At 47.4% G+C, this 16,809-nt stretch overlaps 1 pseudogene; it reads left to right on the forward strand.

The window, feature by feature from the left end:
• Nucleotides 1–984: 984 nt before the first annotated feature.
• LOC100423572 (uncharacterized) lies at nt 985–13,485 on the forward strand (annotated as a pseudogene).
• The last annotated feature ends 3,324 nt before the right edge of the window (nt 13,486–16,809 follow it).

The raw sequence follows: 16,809 nt of genomic DNA on the forward strand, positions 1-16,809 counted from the left end.
TGTGGATAGTGCTTTATAGCCTACACTAAGCCTGTGTTCAGGTGACATGAGATCATTTCCCAAAGGGGAAAGAAGTAAGGCACAGGCATAAAAATGCTATTGTTTTGTGAAATGATAGGGCAGTGGGAGAAGGAAATCAAGACCCCAGAGAGTGGGGCCTCTGCTGTTGTGAGGGGGTTGGCTAGCTCTGTCCTCTTCCCAGCCTGCAAGCCAGTGCTTGCTCACCATCTCACATGGGCAAGCTGGCCTGGCTTTCACACCGGCCCGGGCCATGGCAAGAGCACAGCAGGATCAGCTCAGGCAGCGCCTGAACAGGAAGGGCCTGGGGAGCCAGGTCCTGCTTCACACCCGGTGAAAACCAGCCGGGCTCTGTAAAGAGTTTGGAGTTTGTCTTTTCACACCATGGAATTCTCAAATATCGGCCACTGATGCAAAGAATGGTTCTCAATCATTTTATTATAAAACAGAACGATGATAAAATATAAGCTTACACATTAATATTTACATTATGTTCAAAATATATTACAGCTTTAATTTATGAACGGAAATATCCTGTCTTTTCTTCTTTGTCTTTTCTGTTTTCTTTCCATCACTGATTTGCGTTTTTACTTGATCTTGTAATTTAGAAAAGAATGCTTGACAAGACTTTAAGGCCTTGTCTGTACCTTCATCCTGCAATTAAAAATAACACATGCTTATGCTGTAAAATGTACTGTTAAGTGAAAAAAAAGCCAAAAATGTATTAGTACGTCATTATTATTACAACAATGTACACAACTATAAGTATGAAAAAAGACTAGAATTACAGAAAACTAAATCAGTCAGCATAGAGGCATTCTATACATTTTATACTGCTACAGTGTTTCTATAATTTAAGCGAAAAGGGAGTGGAAGAAAAGCTGCTGCCAGGACCCAGGTGATTGGGAGGACCCTACCTGAAAAACTCCAGAACGTTTAAGGCTGTGGTTCCCGCCAGTCAGCAGCATGCGTCTCCATCCTGCAAGTGGGCTGGTGTCTGGCTCAGACATTCCAGTCACCCAGTACTGTCCCCTCAAAGGTCCCCTTGAGCAGTTTTCTTTCCCTTGTCCTCACCTTTCTGAAGGAAGCTTTGCCAGTTTTGGTCAGCTGTTTAACTTTTCCAAAGCTAGTGCTTTGTGTATTTCCCTGCTTGATCTGGACTGCTCTTTTCAAGCAGTTTTCTCTGCTTCTCCTTCTCTTTTATTTTCATATGCTTTTAGTATTTATTTTTCCTCCGCTCTCGTTTTTTGTCTGTAGCTGTTTTTTCAGGAGCTGTTTTTATATTTCCAGCTTTATTTTTCTCCTATTAAAAAATAACCACCAACATATTTGACTTTTTTTTTTCTTTTTTTTTTAAAACAGAGTCTCGCTTGGTCGCCCAGGCTGGAGTGCAGTGGCGCGATCTCAGCTCACTGCAAGCTCCGCCTCCCGGGTTCACGCCATTCTCCTGCCTCAGCCTCCCGAGTAGCTGGGACTACAGGCGCCCGCCACTATGCCGGGGTAATTTTTTGTATTTTTTAGTAGAGACGGGGTTTCGCCGTGTTAGCCAGGATGGTCTCGATCTCCTGAACTCATGATCCGCCCGCCTCGGCCTCTCAAAGTGCTGGGATTACAGGTGTGAGCCACTGCACCTGGCCGATATTCCACTTTTTCAACAACGTCGCGGAACTGGAACGGAAGAAACTGCACAGTAGCTAGTGAGTGGGCTGCTATGTCTATGACCAAATGCATGAAGACACAGAGCAAACCCCACCTGCATTCCAGTGAGCTTTGGTAACACAGCACTTCACAACCTGGAATGCATTATTTGACAGCACAGACTCTTAAAGTGACAGTTTAGTTCCCAAACTAATTCGCAAAGGTAACACGGAGAGCTGGGTTCTCAAGCTAACAGCTCAAGATTAGATTCTAATAGGCTTCCGGGACATGCCAGAGGCAGCCTCAGCTCTGAGCTGCTAATGACAGCAACCCTGCCTTGGAATTTACAGGGAACTACTGCAGGTTTGTATCCTGAAACAAAGTAAAGAGCTATCCAAAAGGCTCAAAGCTATTAAGGTCACCCTGCTCTAGCTACACAATGAACTGTTAACACACATACTGGTTTAGGGATAAAGTGGCAGTTTGAGAGGGCATCCAATTTTAAAAAGAGGGAATCCATCATCTGAATTTCTGTGTATTCTGAATTTTCTTCTTCCGCTGTTTTTTGCTTAGGAAATAAGTTCAACAACATCAAACTATGAAGCTTTATATATATCACAGGACAAAACACTAAAGGCAAATCAGGGTATTCCCAGTTTCTCATCACCAAAGCTTCAGCTACAAAGAAACATTCCACAAGGAAAATTAAAAGTAGCAGCACCAGATGGTTCCAGCGCCTACCAAAGGAAGAATGTGATGTGCATTTTAGGAGCTACAGTAACCATTACCTATAACATGCAAAATTTAAAATTTAATTCCCTTGGTATTTACTTCTGTAGCGAACTAAGCTATTCCCCCCTAGGGTGGCTACAATTTTTGTTAAAAGAAAACAGCAAGTGATAACAAGTGCTGGCAAGGATTGAGAAACTGGAACACCTGTGCATTGTTGATGGGGCTGTAAAATGATGTAGCCACAATGGCAATAAGCTTGGCAGGCAGTTCCTCAAAAAGCTAAACAGAGAAGGCTGGGTGCGGTGGCTCATGCCTGTAATCCCAGTACTTTGGGAGGCCAAGGCAGGCGGATCATGAGGTCAGGAGATCGAGACCATCCTGGCTAACACAGTGAAACCCCGTCTCTACTAAAAATACAAAAAATTAGCCAGGCATGGTGGTGGGCGCCTGTAGTCCCAGCTACTCGGGAAGCTGATGCAGGAGAATGGCGTAAACCTGGGAGGAGGAGCTTACAGTGAGCTGAGATGGCACCACTGCACTCCAGCCTGGGGGATAGAGCGAGACTCCGTCTCAAAAAAAAAAAAAAAAAAAGAAAAGAAAAAGAAAAAAAAGCTACACAGAGAATTACCATCCTACCCAGCAAGCACTCCTGGGTGTAAAACCAAGAGAATTAAAATCAAGTACTCAAACAGATACATGTGCACAGCACAATTAGCAGTCAAAAGGTGGAAACAGCCTGAATGCCCATCAACGGATGAACAGATAAACTGGAGTACATACACACAATGGAAAACCATACAACCGTAAGAAAGAAATGAAGCACTAACAAATGCCACAGTCTTGAAAACATGATGCTAAATGAAAGAAGTCAGAAATGAAAGGCTGCATGTTGTAAGGCTCCATTTATATCAAATATCCAAAATAGGCAAATCCACAAAGATAGGATGCAGACTGGGGATTGCTGGGGCTGGGGCTAGTGAGGAAAGGGCAGCAACTGCTTCATGGCTATGGGACTTTACTGTGGGCTGATAAAAAAGAACTAAAGTGTTAATATAGACTTCATAAAATTATCCAAATATCCATTTGGATTGTAGGGACTTTTTTTTCTTTTATTTACATATAATATGTTAAAGGTTTATTCTGACAAATCACATTGAAAAAATTGACAGCAATTTTAACTCTACTGAAGAGAAAAAGTAAATTTCATACTTCTCTCTCTGCTCCCCTAGGACCCAAATGCTTATTCTAAATGGCTAAGAGGCCTTTTTGTTTGTTTGTTTATTAAGACATGGAAAAAAACAAAACACACACAAAAAAACCCAGAACTGGGAAGCAACAGGCTAGCTGCTTCCTGACCCTCATGCCAGAGATGCATCCAGGTCTGTTCCAATGTCCATCGTCAGCACTCACCTTCCAGGCATGGCCAGGAATTACGCTACTACTGCTTCTTACTATTTTAACTTACACCACACTGAAAAAAAAATCCTAACCGTGTCCTTTCACCTCACTCTAGGTAATAATATCTGTAAAATCAAATATTTGCTTGGCAGCATTTTTCTGAGCCACATTACATACACAAGTGTGAGTAAAGGCTCCTACATGTACTGTTTACCATCATTTCACATCTAGAAATAGCCCAGTTCATTAATACACTAGAACTCCACGTCCATCCTCAAAAACTTCCGAACTGGCTATTGACTTCTGCGAGAGAAATGAAACTGACGTCTAGAGCAGGCACAAGCTGTTGCATTACGTATTTAATTTTCAACTCTCGTGGTCACCAAATGCTTCCCGCATCTACTGGATCTACTCAAAGATTCAAATGAAACTGTATGCATTCTCCTTCAGCTATTATCTTGGATTGCCAAGGCAGCCAGGAAGAATTTAAATTCGAATCTTTTCAGTTTTTCAGCTTCACGGTGGCATCAGGGCAATTTGCTGTTGCTACCTGAGTGGCATTCATTAAGAAAATCTGGTAGGAATCATAAATGGTTTTTGAAGAATAAAAATGCCATCTGATCTCCAAGCACATATTAACCACATTCCCAATAAATCAAATGTGAAGGAATAATTCAATTATTATATCAGAATATAATATTCCTGGAAATATGACCTTGCTCTGCTATTTAACCAGAGATTTCTTTAAGTGAAAGAAAAAACAGACCTAAAATGATAATGAATTCATAATCATGTAAAACATACCAGTAACTTCAAAATATCAATGAGAAACAGCTTTAAACTTGCAGCACCACTGTAATAATTGCTATAAAGTTAATAATTAGTTGTAAAAGTGTCAGGTGACCACAGGCTAATTGCAAAGCAAACTCCCCCAACCCCTCACATTCAGTGGGACCATTATAACCCTTCTATTCCTAGCATGTTCGGTTTTATACTTAAACGAGGTAACTGAAGAACTCAAGATTCCTGTTTCATGATTTCAACAGTCACAAAAAGCCTAGTTCTCTACTTCTACTTCTTTAATAATAATCATTTTGCCTTACAGGCTTTCTCACCTGGTTGAGTTTGGTGTCCTCCTGTTCATAAATTTCAGCAATGCTCAATTTACTCTTCTCATGGACTAATGTTAAATGCTTTTTATACTAATATGCATCCTCTTTAGGTTTTTCTTTACGAACTACATCATCCCAAGCCTGAAACATAAAGGGCAGGTAGAACATGAGTTAACAAAACCTATAATTTCTTTCTAGGTTCACTTAAGAATATTCCTCTGGAATATTTACAGTTATTATTATTATTAAGGAATATTTATTATTACAACAAATATCAATATATTAATAAACTATCATCAATATATTATGAGTAAATTATAACTATATCAGAATTAATATTTGTTATAATAAATAATAAATATTTATTATCATTATTTATTATTCCAGAGTAAGCAAACTGTAGCAAAAAGGAAATTTTCAACTTCTGAAATAACTATTCAAGTCACCAAGAATAAGCATTAGGAAAGCAAAGAATGCATTACTCAAATATCCTTTTCTGTTTTTGTTTTAAATGAGTACTCCTCCTGGTTACCAACTTTAATTCTTCATTTCCCCATCACAGTTTGTTTAAAAGTCAAGCCTTGAGTTAGTTTATCATGTTTCATTTCAAATTTTAAGATATTCTGCACATGATACTCATCTTTCAACCCCTTTCTATTTTAGACCCAGAAGTGTAGGCAAACGTTACATACACGTTATAAAGCCATCTAGTAAGGTACATGCCATATATCTGAGTTTTATTCTAAGTTTACAAAATCAGATCAATTCTTCAGCAAAAACCACTAGGTTTTTAACATTTGAAAAAAATACACCATTGAGAAATGGTTTGAAAATCATAGCACTGGCCGGGCGCAGTGACTCATGTCTATTCGTAATCCCAGCACTTTGGGAGGCCAAGAAGGGTGGATCACGAGGTCAGGAGATTGAGACCATCCTGGCTAACACGGTGAAACCCCGTCTCTACTAAAAATACAAAAAAAATTAGCCAGGCAAGGTGGCAGGTGCCTGTAGTCCCAGCTACTCGGGAGACTGAGGCAGAAGAATGGCATGAACCCAGGAGGAGGAGCTTGCAGTGAGCTGAGATTGCGCCACTGCACTCCAGCCTGGGCGACAGAGCAAGACTCCATCTCAAAAAAAAAAAAAAGAAAAAAAAAGAAAAAAAGAAAATTGTAGCACTATCACAATGCTATGGTCCGAATATCCCCTCCAAAACTCATGTTGAAACTTAATTCCTGATGCGGCAATACTGAGATGTGACTGTATCACCAGGGCTCTGCCCTCTTGAATGGCAGTCCCATTTATGGATTAATGGGTTATCGTGGGAGGGGGAAATGGTGGCTTTTAAGAAGAGGAAGAGAGACCTGCATGTTAGCATGCACAGCCCTTTCACCATGTGATGCCCTGTACTGCCTCAGGATTCTGCAGAATCTCCACTAACAAGCAGGCCCTTTGACCCTGGACTTCTCAGCCTCCATAACTGTATTCCTTTTCTTTATAAGTTACTCAGTTTCAGATCTTCTGTTATAAGCAAGAGAAAAAAGACTAAGACATATACTGAGTGATTTGCCACACCAGATACTGAGCCTAAGCCAAGGGTCCTGGATGTGACCACCACAGGTCAGACACCAGCTTCATCGGATACCACCCAAAAGGTGAGCAAGACTTATGAAAAAAGATCGTGGTTTCTGGCTCCTTGAGGCACAGTTCTCATCTTTCCTGGGTACTAGAGAAGAGCAGCCCCCACACAACAAAAGTTGACTGGGCAGCCTACACTTAAGGCTTGTGAACATTAAGTGAAAATAAAAAGCAGTAGTCTACTCTCAAAATACTGTCTTTTTTTTTTTTTTTTGAGACGGAGTCTTGCTCTGTCACCCAGACTCGAGTGCATCCCTGTATATTCTTCTGGATTTTCAATCATACGGTCTGCAAATACAGGTAGTTATTTTCTTTCCAATTAAAAAATTTTATGTCCTTCGTTTCTTTTTTTTTTTTTTTTTTTTGAGACAGAGTCTCGCTCTGTCACCAGGTTGAAATGAAGTGCAGTGCAGTGGCATCATCTTGGCTCACTGCAGCCTCCACCTCACAGGTTCAAGAGATTCTCCTGCCTCAGCCTCCTGAGTAACCCACCACACACAGCTAATTTGTGTGTGTGTGTGTGTGTGTGTGTGTGTGTGTGTGTGTGTTCTTTTTTTTGCTTTGTTTTATTTTGTTTTTAGTAGAGATGGGGTTTCACCATTTTGACCTAACCTCAGATGATCTGCCTGCCTCAGCCTCCCAAAGGGCTGGGAGTACAAGCGTGAGCCACAGAGCCTGGCTGATTTCTTTTCTTTTCCTTTTTTTTTTTTTTTTTTTTTTTTGAGGTGGAGTCTTGCTCTGTCTCCCAGGCTGGAGTGCAGTGGCACAATCTCTGCTCACTGCAACCTCCACCTCCCAGGTTCAAGCAATTCTTCTGCCTCAGCCTCCCAAGTAGCTGGGATTACAGGTGTGTGTAACCACACCCAGCTAATTTTTGTATTTTTAGTGGAGATGGGGTTTTGCCATGTTGGCCAGACTGGTCTCGAACTCCTAACCTCACGTGATCCACCCGCCTTGGCCTCCCAAAGTGCTGGGATTAGAGGCGTGAGCCACAGCGCCCGGCATCTCATAACCTTAAAAAAATGGCAATTTCATATGTATTAGCCTAACACATTGCCTAGGACCTCCAGTGCCATGTTCAATAAAGACAATGATAGAAGGTACCCTTGTCTACGTGCTAACTTTGATGAAAATTGCTTCTAAAAATTTACCAGTAAATATGATAGTTGCTATACACTAAGGGAGATAGGGCCAGTGTGGTCATGCACTCCTGTAATTCCAGCACTTTGGAAGGCTTGGGGTAGGATTGCTTGAGCCAGGGAGGTGGAGGTTGCAGTGAGCCAAGATCTTAACACTGCACTCCAGCCTGGGTGGCAGTGAGACCTTGTCTAAAAAAAAAAAAAAAAAAAAAAATATATGCTAGCATGCTAATAGTGCATTATCTGATGTTGACTCTGCCCTTGCATTATTGTAATAAAACCTAATTCACGATGATGCATTATTTGTGTGTGTGTGTGTACATTGCTGTATTTGACTTGGTATTATTTTATTTAAAATTTTAGAATTCATGTTCATAAAAGTCAATAATAGCTAACATCTTTTTTCTATGTTCTGAGTATTGTTAAGTTAGTTTCCTCGAGTTATTTCATTTCATCCTAGAAGGCTTATTGTAAAGGTTATTTCCCGCTTTATCTACGAGGGAGTTAAGGCACAGTGAAGGCAAGTCATTTTCCCTAAGGTCACAGGGGAGATAAGCAGTGGCAGCAGGAGTACAAATCCGGATTGCCTGGCTCCAGAGGCCGAGCGCTAAGCGCTGCCCTGTGCCCTCTCCCTGTGACAAAGACTCGTCATTCAGACTGTTCTACCGTGAACTGTTCTTGTACATCCTTGTTCCGGTTTCATACCAAGATTATATTATTCTCGATAGATAATTAGATCGCTCTTCTTTTATTTTAAAAAAAGTCAAATTTTTATAAAAACCTATTTCATCCTATCCCCTTTGCTAGACTGACTTTAACAGTTTTGCAGTGGCCTCCAGGATGTACAACATTTGCAAGCTCCTGTCCTGGGACATTGGGGAGGTATACATCCCATAAAGCCGGGGATACAGACCACGGATCAGCAGCGGACTCCCCACCCTCCAGCATCCTTTCTTTTTTTTTGAAATGGAGTCTCATTCTTGTTGCCAAGGCTGGAGTGCAGTGGCATGATCTCAGCTCACTGCAACCTCCGCCTCCCGGGTTCAAGCGATTCTCCTGCCTCAGCCCCCCGAGTAGCTGGGTTTACAGGCACCCGCCACCACACCTGGCTAACTTTTTTGTGTTTTTTAGTAGAGACGGGGTTTCACCCTGTTGGGTAGGCCAGGAGTTGGCCAGGCTGGTCTCCAACTCCTGAGTTCAGGTGATCCACCCACCTCAGCCTCCCAAAGTGCTGGGATTATAGGCATGAGCCACCACTCCTGGCCAACATCCTTTCAGTTACTGGGGTACACCCAAGTTCCCAGCTTCCAGCTAGGAGTCATTTGGTCCCTTTATCCCAAAAGACCTGGCATTGTCTTTGGTTTCCAAAGCCCAGCAGGGTCCAGGCTCTTCAGCCTACAACTACTTTGCATTTCTTTTCTGCCTTTCATTCATGGAGATTATTAACTTATTTTCCAGCCTGGGCTTGTCTTTTTAATTTTTAATTTTAATTTTTATTTTTTGAGATAGAGTCTCACTCTGTCGCCCAGGCTGGAATGCAGTGGCAGGATCTCGGTTCACTGCCAGCTCTGCCTCCCGAGTTCAAGTGATTCTCCTGCCTCAGCCTCCTGAGTAGCTGGGACTACAGGTGTGCACCACCACGCCAGGCTAATTTTTATATTTTTAGTTGAGATAGGGTTTCACTATGTTGGCCAGGCTGGTCTCCAACTCCTGACCTCAGGTGATCCGCCTACCTTGGCCTCCCAAAGTGTTGGGATTATAGGCGTGAGCCACCGCACATGACCTTTATTTACTTTATATATCTCATCTATTACTGCTGCAGTTTGCAGAGGAGAGGATGCCCTCAACCCTAACTTCTCCAAACCATCCCAAAGGGGACGTCTGCTCCATGTCAACAGCGTTGTTTCTTTTAAAGACCATCTGGTCTGTCTACCTGCCAGATTATAGCAAAAGGATGTCAAGGGAGCAATATGAAAGCAAGCCTGAGAGTCCTGGAGAGAAGGTGGCCGAGCGGCCCTTTGAAGGTGGTCACTCCCTCAGACCCTGCCCTTCCTGCCTTATTCCTCCAGTTGTTAGATTTGCTGTTGGGGCCCTCACGGGGGCAGCGGGGGGCTGGCCTTCGAGGGAGATGGAGAAGCTACTAGAGGTTCTTTTGGATCCAGAATGGAGGCAGCAGTTCCAGCCAGGTCTGGAGGTGGGGGCTGTCCCCCAGCCCCCAAGGGAATGGTACTGATTCCAAAACGTGGTGAGAACTCCCTGGCTGGGAGAGGGAGGTGCTTGCTCCCTTGAATCATCTGAGCCCAGGCTGGAAGGCCCAAGGAGGACGATGAGGCCAGATCACTCCAGCTCTATCTCCTCCCCTTAACCCTGAGCTACTCACCCTCTCAGACTGCAGTCCCTTTTCCTAAGTGCCCTCCCTGCAAAGTCTGCACCGAGCAGCCCTCCCTCGCGCCAGCTCACCCCACGCTGTCTTTTCTTTCAGCAACCCCATGGGTATGAACTTGAGATGATTCATTTCCCTAAAAGCCTCTTTGGGCTGAGGGAAGGTGTGGGTGGCTCTGTGAGGTTTGGAGTGAGGGCCGCCTCTTCTCAGAGCCACTGAGATGGCCAGGGCCAACGTCCCTGGTGGGTGTCTGTGTCCTGGGCAGTGGCACTGGATGGCACCGGCTTTTCAGGCAACCCAGGTCATCCCCAGTGGTCTGGGAGGCTGGGGGTGCACTGGCTCCTGTTCCCAATAGGGCTGAGGCTCCTTCCTCACCTAATAGGTGACTGTCTTGAAGAGTGGGCACAGAGGAACCAGCAACCTGGGCGGTGTGGGCACCCGGGAGAACATCTGCAGCTCAGTCTCAGAGAGAAGTCTCCTCCAACACAGCTATTGTAGAGATGGGGAAACCGGGCTGAGAGGGAAGGGGGTGTGCCCAAATCACCAGCCCTGGAATGTTTTGGACTTTGGGGGTGGATCTCCCAGGAAACGTGTTTTATGGCACCACCGCCTCTTGTCACCCACCCCGAGGTGTGGCGGGCCTGGACAGCCAGATTAACTGAGGGCCAGGCTGGTGAAGCCAAACCTACCACTCAGGAAGGGGACCCAGCCCTTCTCCAGACAGAGTTCAAATCTGAAGACTCCCTTCTTTGGGCCTCAGTTTCCCCACCTGAATTCCAAGGACCCTTCTAGCTCCTACACTCTGGGCCAAGCTTTTCCTCTGAGCCCCAGTCAGCCTAGAGGACCAGGGCTACATCTTCCTTGGACAGAGACCCACCATAGGGGCAGCAGGAGGTAGGGGTGGGGGTGGGCAAGGTTCCTGAAGGGAGGTGGAGCTGTCATCAGAGATGGTGTCCGCAGGCAGTGGGTGTGTCGTGGCTCTGCTACTACTTGCTGGGTGACCCTGTGCCATTTCTTTCCCCACTCTGGACCTCAGTTTCCCTATCTGTTCTATGAGATGAGATGCCTGCCTACATATTTGGGGACTTGGATGTGTGTGTGGGGCAGTTGCAGTGTTTCTTAGGTGTGGTCCTGGGCAGCCTGCACCACCCCATAGAGATTTCCGGGCCCCACCCTAGGCTCACAGGACCAGAGTCTCTGGCAATGAAGCCTGGGAATTTGCATTTACCCAGGTATCTGGGTGATTCTGACATGATTGAAAAAGCACTAGTAGTATATGGCAAGCTTTTTATAAAAGGTAAATTCATAGCTGCCTTTCACTAAACTCATCTTTCCTTCCGCAGTAAAGGACACACACCCCAGTTGAAAGTCACTGTGCCTTTCCAGATGTAGAATGTGGCATTTCCAACAAGATTCTGTGAACTGTTGCTTTCTGTAGTTTGTATTCCAAAACAAGGGGAATAGCTTTCCATTTTTTCAATATAAATGTTGAAGTCGGATATGCTTTTTCAAACTGGACACACACTCACACAGTTTAGAATTTCAGCTACGGCTTCCTCTCAAATTATTAGCCCATTTCTGCCAGGGAGCAGTTTTTCCAGACAAGACCCTGGACAGAGGCTGGTGGGGCCCCCTCCTCATCAGAATCACTAGATCATGACTGACCCCTAGAGGCGGCTTCTCTGCTTAACTGTCAGCCCGTGGGCTGGGATGTGACCCCCAAAGCTGCAGCAGAAGCTTCCGCCCATCCTGGGCCCCCCTGTCATCTGTGGGGAAAGGCCTCTTCCCTGTCTTCTGAGCCCATCCAGCCTCAGAGTCATTCAGCAGATTGGAAAGTGGAAGCATGTGCTGTGCTTGGCTGGGCTCTCCTGCGCCCCTTTTTGGGGTGAGGCGGAGTGCATTCCAGCCCCAGCATCCCTGCCGTTTATTCCCACCCCTCATCCCCACCCCCATACCCACTCACAAGTAGAAACACAGGCACAGTCACGGGCACACACCGCCCTGGACAGCACCATTTCCAGCCTCAGCAGGGCAGTCTCCTTACAGGGAAGTTAATGAGGCACTGAAAAAGGCTCAGGGGACAGGGAGAATCTCTGTTGAGAAGAGGTTCCTAGATCCGGTTCTGCCTCTGACTTGCTGGGAGTCCTGGAGAAAGTTGCTTCCCCTCTTTGATCTCAGTTTCCTCAGCTGAGAAATGGGGGAGGGGGCCAAATGGTCTAAGGTTCTGTGAACCTCTAAGTCAGAGCCTGTAGCTGGTGGTCAAGATGAGGGAGGGGCCCGCGGGGTCAACTGAATGCTTGAGAGGCAGGACAGGCCCAAAGGTGAGCAACCTGAGCACATCAGGTGGGCTCAGAGCTGGTGCATGAGCCCCACAGCCTGCAGAGCAGGCCTGGATTTGGGAACCCACTCACACCAGCCCGGTGGGACTTCAGAGATGTGGGTCCAGCCTCTCCTACTATTGCAGGGCTGGGGGCTGGGAGCTGCAGATTCTGACTCCACAGCTGCTTTAGACATGCCAGGTGAGCTGGGGCAAGACATACCCCTCTCTATGAAATGACCAGTCAGTCCAAATAGATGCACTAAAGAAGGGCTGTGGGATGGACCCAGCTGTAGCCTGGGGCTACAGACTGGCTTCCAGGGTACTCAAGCAGCTGGCCTCTGGGGTAGCAGCCCCGGGTGTGAGAGGCAGGACTCAGAATCTAGGCCAAGCCTCCACAGGAATCCCCTCTGGAGAGCCCGGGCACTCTGCAGGAGGGGCAGCAGGCAGCAGGTGCACCAGGAGCACGTTTCACAAGGTGCCCAATATTGCATCTCCTCAGATGGGCAGCGAGTTGGAAAGTGGACACAGTAGGCAGGGTGGCGGCTGCTCCCCACGGCCAGGAGTCCAGCCCAGCACCCACCTGAGTCCACCTCTGTCCTGATCAGTTGGGTCATCTGTGCTCTGGGCCCTCTAGTCTCACCTCAAAGAGGGAGGTCTTTGGGGCGACCAGGTGAGCTGGCCCTTGTGGGAGGATGTAACCGACTCCTGAGCCTGGCAAGCCAGGAAGCCCCTCACCAGCATCCCTACCCCCACCTCTCCAGCCCCCTCATTCCCTGATCCTCCCATCCGCTCCCCGCCCCAGCAGTTTCCTCTACTCACGCTCATCTCTTTTCCTGCTCCCAGGCTCGCCTGGTCAGTGTCCTTCACTCTCCTCTGAGTCTCCCTCTTTCCAAGCCACCTCCACTCTACTTGACACATTCTCCATTAAGACACCAGAGTACACAAGCTCAAGTCCCTGCACCTCACCTTTACTCCCGGACATGGGAGGGAGATGACATGAAGAACCAAACGCCACTTGGCAAGGGCTCTGGGGTATGCAGAGGGGCAGATCTGAGGCTGTGGAAGCTCCAGGAGCTCCCTGCAGGAGGCTGCATTTCAGCTGGCTATTAAATGTGGCTCTGAGCTGACACCTCTCCTTGAAGCTCCAGACCAGGAGCCAGCTGCCAGCTGGACCCTCCATTTGGTGTCTCGGAGAAACCTTGCACTCTGTGGGTCTAACTCTGAACCCAGAAAAGCTCCGCATCTCAGTCCTGTCTCTTCTTAGGGAAAGCCTATGACCCAGTTGTGCACCACACCCACATTTGAGTCAGGGGCTCCTGCCCCGCACTGTGAGCGCTCTGGATAAGCCAGTGCCGAGGGGGAAAGAGCTCTGAATGTCAAACCATGAGTTTCAACTCCACCTCCAGCTCTGAGAGCTGTGGGCAGGGAAGGGCGCTAGTCCAGTGTGCTGTAGAAAGACCAGTCTGCCACTGTATGGCACATGGATGGCGGGGGCAGAGTGCGGGTGGAGAGAACAGAAGGTGGACAGGGCGGGGGAGGCAGGGACATGGCTGTAGCCGTGGAGATGGGAGGACAGACAGGACTTGGTGAACTGGATGAACTGAGGGAGAAGTCTGGAAGAGACACCCAGTTTTGTATCAGATGTGTGGAGCGTGGGATGCTGTTCATTGATCGAGGGAGGAGGAGGAGGAAGAGGTGAGGCATGGGAGGAGGTAACTGAGCTCTGTCATGAATGTAATTTGAAGTTCCCAGGGAGGGCCAGACCCCCCAGCACCTTCACTGCTTCAGCCGGCCCTTGGGGTACCTGTGCTCCCTGGCCCTCTCAGCTCCCGCTTCATAGCTGTCAGCTGCAGTGGGGGACAGTTGCACAAGGGCCCAGCATGTCTGTGTTCTTAGCCAGGGGACTGCTGCATGGTCCATGCCGAGCAGAAGCTGATGGATGACCCTCTGAACAAAACACATTACAACAACCTGATCCGCCCAGCCACCAGCTCCTCACAGCTCATCTCCATCGAGACGGAGCTCTCCCTGGCCCAGTGCATCAGTTGGTAGGTGCAGAGGACACGTGTGGCTCAGGCTCAGGTGAAGAGGCAGCTCATGCCCAAGCCCCAGGCAATCAGTGTCCAGAGGAATGAAATGACTAGAGTTGACTTAGACTCACCAATACATGGCGGGGAGGCTGGAGGAGGGTCCATGAGGTTTATAGGTGTCCAATATTTAATGAGTCCACGGTTTTGTTAACAAAAAAGAAGTGAGGGTGGGAGCGGGATCACCACTGGCTAGGCAGCCAATGGGCCTGCATAGACTCTGGTCCACTGAGTCTCCAGCATGACTATAAGCTTCTTCTCCTCATCCTCCCAGCCCCGCCCTACTCTCTCCCCCAGCTTGCTCAGCAGGTGACCTTACAGGCTCCCTACTTGTTGGGGGAAATAAGAACCAGACTGGGGGAACTGATGGGTACAGAGGCCCAGGTATAGGGGCAGGACCCCAGGCAGTGCAGCCCCTACTGAGCCAGGTGGGTGAGGGTCTGGAGAGTGGGCATGGTTGCTGCAGGCATGGAAAGGAGGCACAGATGGCGGCACTCCCAGAGACCACCGTCAGGGTCTCCATATGTGGATGTGTGCAGAGGTGGGTGCTTAGGAAGGAGGATATGCAGGGAATTCCTCACCTTCTCTCCACTGCCTCTGAGTTGGAGATGTCAGAGGGAGCCATGGCCCACTGTAAACTAACACAGTGTCCCCACCCACAGGGTTAGAACGCCTCCCCTGGAAGCGGCTCTGAGGGGAGCAGTCATATGTGGAGAGTGCAGGGCGCTGTGTCCAGCCAGGGGAAGGAGGTCACCAAGGGGGTTGACCCTCCTCTGGCCAGGTGGCTGCCTTCTGACACACCAGCCTCTCTCTCTAGCACGGTGGCCCCCACACACCCAGCCTGTCAAACCTACAGCCCTCAAGAAGGCTTTGGCCAAATGAATGAACAGCTCTGTCTCCCAGGAGGAAGCACAGCTGAAGGATGCGGAGGGCAGTAGAGTTGTGGATGCTCCGCCCCCTCTCCCCACAGTCAGACCAGAAAGAAGGGGGCTTTCAGCCAGGCTCACCCAGGCTGGGGTCTGAGTGTCACTGTCCAGCTATTGGCTTCTTGCTTAACGGGTCAGCCCAGCTGCTCCTGTACAGCTGCCACCCTAGTGAGGGTGAACCAGCCGGCGAGTGACATGTCTGATAGTTTGGGATACAGGAAAGATTAGGCTGTGGCTGCTGGGCCAGGAAGGGGTGTTTTTTTCAGGGTTTGTTTATCTATTGACTTAACGAGGGAGGGTTATAGGTACAACCAGTTTAAAGATGGAAATCTTGAGAGAGCAGGCAGGGACTTAGTGCTGGGTAAGGCAAGCAGGTTTGTCAAAGCAGCTCTTTTGGGGAGGCCAGAATCCTGTACCAATGTCCTCAGCACATTCATCAGCTGCTGGGGGAGTGCCGGACGGGGTTAAAGCACAGGAGAACTTTCTGGATGATAGGAATGTTCTATATCTTCAAAGGAGGTGGGATACATGGGTAATGCATTTATTAAAATTGATGAAAATATATACCAGATCTGTGCATTTCACTGAATATAAATTATACTTCAAATTTAAAACATTTTTTAAAAGACAGATGGGCCAGACACAGTGGCTCACACCTGTAATCCCAGCACTTTGGGAGACTGAGGCGGGTAGATCACCTGAGTCAGGAGCTCGAGACCAGCCTGGAAAACATGGTGAAATCCTGTCTTTATTAAAAATATAAAAATTAGCCAGGCATGGTGGCACATGCCTGTAATCCCAGCTACTCGGGAGGCTGAGGCAGGAGAATTGCTTGAACCCAGTAGGCGGAGGTTACAGTGAGCAGAGATCACGCCACTGCACTAGAGCCTGGGCAACAGAGCGAGACTCCATCTCAAAAGAAAAAAAAAGACAGATGACGGTTTTCAACTTTCACTAAAGGCAGAGTAGCTTGTTATAGATTAGCCTCCCCATAAAAGCAGTTAAGAGAAACTGGACAAAAATGTTCCCCCACCACCAAAAACAACTGTTTGAAGGTAATTGGAGACCTCAGTCAGGACTTGAGTGACCAGGCCTAGGAGGTGACCCCGACAGTCTGTAGTACTTTTCCCACATTGGAGATTGGTGAACAGTAGAGGGCTAAGAGGTTAAGAAACTGAGTCTGAAGTGGTGGTTAAGAGGCTGGAGAGCCTAGCTGAATGTTTGGCACTCACAGGGCTGAAATGACCTCATGAGAATTTGGGTCCCAGTAAGGAGATGGGACCTTGGTGGGGACCCTGGAAGGGCCACCCCTAGGAGTCCAAATGAATAAAAAATAGACCAACCGTCACAAAAACTAAGGCCTGCTTTGAACCAGCTTAGTCCCAAACTAGATGAAGGTGATCTGCGCTTACTCCAATTGT

Source organism: Macaca mulatta, chromosome 7 (genome assembly GCF_049350105.2).
Source record: "Macaca mulatta isolate MMU2019108-1 chromosome 7, T2T-MMU8v2.0, whole genome shotgun sequence".
NCBI classification, from domain to species: Eukaryota; Metazoa; Chordata; class Mammalia; order Primates; family Cercopithecidae; genus Macaca; species Macaca mulatta.